This window comes from Octodon degus, unplaced genomic scaffold (genome assembly GCF_000260255.1).
Source record: "Octodon degus isolate 3935 unplaced genomic scaffold, OctDeg1.0 scaffold00157, whole genome shotgun sequence".
NCBI classification, from domain to species: Eukaryota; Metazoa; Chordata; class Mammalia; order Rodentia; family Octodontidae; genus Octodon; species Octodon degus.
Window position 1 is genome coordinate 2,613,226 of NW_004524733.1, and position 3,946 is coordinate 2,617,171.

Sequence of the window (3,946 nt, forward strand, 5' to 3'; positions counted from 1 at the left end):
ACAAGATGAAAGTCCATGCTTTCTGCAGAACTCATTCTGGCTAAGATGTTAAAAAAGTTATATATTAAATGCTTCCAAATAAGTTTGGCAATGCTGGGCATGCAGGTATCTACCTTCAATCTCAGCTACTATGGAGGCTCTGGAAGAAGATGGAAAATTTGAGTCAGGGAAGGAGAACTGCACAGGGGGAGCCTGCGGGTAAGAGTTGGAAGATGAATGTCCCATATTTCCTGGTGGCTAGAGGAAAGTGGACAGGCTTAGCAGTTCCAGTGAAGTCACCCTATTCCATGAGATACATAATTTCTATTGTTGGAAGAAATCCACTAAGCCTGACAAAACTTTTCACAGTTTTGGTGAAAATTCAAAGCTGTTTGGAAATGTACTTAATAAGGTCTTCTGAAGAACAAGTTTCCATCTTGCATGTGTTGAGTACAGCATCTAACAAAAAGCTTGAAGCTTTCAAATTGTTTTATGGAAGAAAGACCATCAGTATTATAGAGCATAGTGAAAAGTTTGGACAATTTCAGAATGCGAGAAGTTGATGAATGTGCCCTTGTTACAGTATTGTTCAAGTTTGTCACCAAAAGGAAAGTTGCTAGAAAGCTGGCAGTTGAGAAACCTAATCAAACCATACATTTAAAAAGGAAGCCAACAGGGCTGGAGAGATGACTGACTAGAATAAGTGTTTGCCTGCCACGTGCAAGGGCTTGAGTTCAACCCCTGGTACCACCAAAAAAAAATTTAAAAAATAAAATAAATAGAAAGGCAATTAACAATATCGTGTCTTTTGTTTTTGGTACTCAAAAAGTTCCATGGGCTCACCTTGACCATACACGGGCAGGGCTAGACTGGCAGCACAGTGAATGATGGAAATTAAGGAGTAAAACAAACCTGTTATTTAAAAGAGATTTCTTCAGTTATTTCAAAGATGCCAAAGGCAGATTTCCATGTTCTGGAAAAGAGCACTTCTGATTCAGAACTCAACTATGTTCCCCATTCTATTACATTTTTACAACACAGAAGACATGCTGTATGCCTTACTAAACAAAAGTTTTGCTCAGAATGGCCAACATCAGGTACTGAGAATAAGTCGAAATGCAGTGGGGAAGCACTTTGAACTGATGATCGCTGACTCTGCAACTAGTGGAAAAGCACAAGTCAAGCAATCCATCTAGGACTCTGTACTAAAGGCAGAGGCACAGGTGTTCTTCACAAAGGATAAGATAGTGCAACAGAGAAATAAATTTTTATTTAACTCACAGAATAGAAGAGTTACATGCTTCATTAATACAAGCTCTTGCTTTCTATGAACTAGAAATTTTTGACTGTTGGCCTTAGAATTCTGTACTGTAAGTTCTCTTATACAGTTACATTTATAAAATTAAATTGTAAAACCAGCTGAGTGGAACACCCATGTTAACGGAGGGAAAAAACCCACATTTTGAGTATATTTAGATACTTAGTTGGACTTGGCTGAGAGATAGTATACACAATAATACAAGACCAAATCAATAAATTATTAAGATTCCATGCCTTTTAGTTTGAAGTGTTAAACAGTAAGGATGTTCCCCAAACCATCACCATAAAGAAAAAAGTTATCCGCTTTCAAAACAAATATTGGGCAACCCATTCAGTACACCTCCTTGTCTCCAATAAGCTATTGCTACTTCTTCTCCATTCCTTTTTCTATAACAAATTGTCCTACTCTTAAAAAAAGTAAATAGCTGTACTAAAGACATGTAATATTCTCGTATTATTAGAACAAAGAGTAATTTTTTTTTTTCTTTTTGGATGGTGTTAATGAGAACAAAGTTAGAGATAATTGGTCACACAGAGAGAGAGAGAGAGAGAGAGAGAGAGAGAGAGAGAGAGAGAGAGAGAGAGATCAAAAATTTAAGGCTATGGGAAACCTGGGAAAATTAACAAGTCCATGTCTAAGAACAACAATAAACTTTCACATGAAGGACTGCAGATATAAAATGAAAAGGCTCAGTGCTCCCTCTGTTCAGTCTCTAACACTGAGGAACATATTTGTGTTAATGGTGAGTGCTAATGACATCAATAAATAAAATAATACAGGGCTGAAACGTGGAAGAAAATAGGATCCAATCACTTATGGAGTATCTAATAGAGATATTGAGAAGTTATTTAAAGACCTAGAGGACACTAGAAAGTGAACCATGAAGATACAACAAAAGAGAAAATTCCAAAGCCAAAAGACAACCTATAGTATGTTGCTTGGATAGGTGTTTGTACTATTTATTAGTTCAATTTGTTTTTCTGTATGCATTTTGATCCTATAAAGGCTTTATTGAAAAGATTCTTTCCAGATGCTTTGACATTAGCTTCCGGTGAAAGCTTTCAGTTTCTCCTCAGAGATTACATTAGGGAATTTACTGTCAATAACTTGTGTGTCTAATTGCATCAGAACCAGGTGCCCAGTGAATACTGAATCTTAATTTGATGAAGCTAGGCTCTATGTATTTCAAACCTGATAGTATGTCTTTCTGGACATAAACATTTTTCCTTTTGTCTGGAAAAACAAAACAAAACAACACCCCTACCACACACACTAGTTAGAATCTTCCTGTTATTAAGTCTAAAACCACTAGCCAGACAGATTTTGGAGAAACATGCCTAGTCACTGAGAATTACAATTCTGTAACTCAAGTAAGACAAAAGAATTATGTTTCTGAAACATTAAAAGTTTATTATTCTCTATTATATATAAATTTAAAGTGAAAACACTTCAAAGTATTATTTGTTATTCGTATATGTGCTTCTGGTTTCAGCAACTTGCTCCCATGACTTTGGAAGAACCAGTCAAGAAAAAAATCACACATATTAATGTCTGCAAGTTCGAGGATTCTTTTTTCCCTTAGTTTGGGGCTAAACTGGGGCAAGAGATTACTTTTGGGTAGGGTGGTGTCTACAGTGGTGAGCACACCTCAATCTGCACAGTGGTAAGACACGCTTCAGTTAAGAGACATTGGAAGAGGATAAGTGCAGCGATGTCACAAGTACACACCCCTGACACTGCCGCTTAGAAGAACACTAGCTGAGCAACAAGGCTGCCAGAGGGCCCCTTGGTGTGATCCGGTGACCTACAGACCTCAGCCCAACCAAGCACCCAGCAGCCACTCTTTTGCAGTCCAGCTCTGTGAATATACCAAAGAACCGTGCAGAGTGGTCCCATCAGGATGTGCAACACATGTGCCATCAAAAGGAATTGTATTTGAGAATCATGTGTGCCCATTCTGAAGTCTCAAGGGCATACCACTCAGTGGAAATGATGTTCAAAGGAGGCTCATTTGAGAAAAGAAAACAAAATCCAAAAACCATTAGATCTCCATAATGAGATCTTATAATAAATGCATGTACTTAAATGTTTTCCAAATCACTGTTGATAATTAACTGCCTTCTACTTTGCTCTCTTAAAGATGACCTGAAAATCATCGGCAACCTTAACATTGATCATATTTTAAAAACTCATGCAAATTCATTGTTTTATTTTGTCATATATGTTAATTTTTAAAATGCAAAATATATGTGGTTTTTATGTCACTTGGTAAAAAACAAAAGTAAAATAAAAAGGAATTAAAACACAGAGATGAAGATCAAAGTTAACATCTGGAAGTCATTTTACAAATAACTTCAGTGGTTCTAGAACAGAGGCTGGCAAACCATGAATCAAATCTGGCAAGCCACCTGTTGCTAGAAATAAAGGTTTATTGGAACAGAGCCACACTCATTCATTTATGTTATCTGCATGAGTTTCAAATTGTATAAGCAGAATTTAAGATTTGCTAAAGGTCATAATGGTATACAAAGTAAAAATCTCTCATAATGAGATAATTTGCTTATTTTTATTCTACAATATCACATCATATTTGTTTCTTAAATAAAAATTCTATATTTACAGTGTATATTTTATTTATAAGTACTT

The 3,946-nt window shown here is 36.1% G+C and overlaps 1 pseudogene; it reads left to right on the forward strand.

The window, feature by feature from the left end:
* The first annotated feature begins 212 nt into the window (after window positions 1-212).
* Window positions 213-1,338, forward strand: LOC101590152 (annotated as a pseudogene).
* The last annotated feature ends 2,608 nt before the right edge of the window (window positions 1,339-3,946 follow it).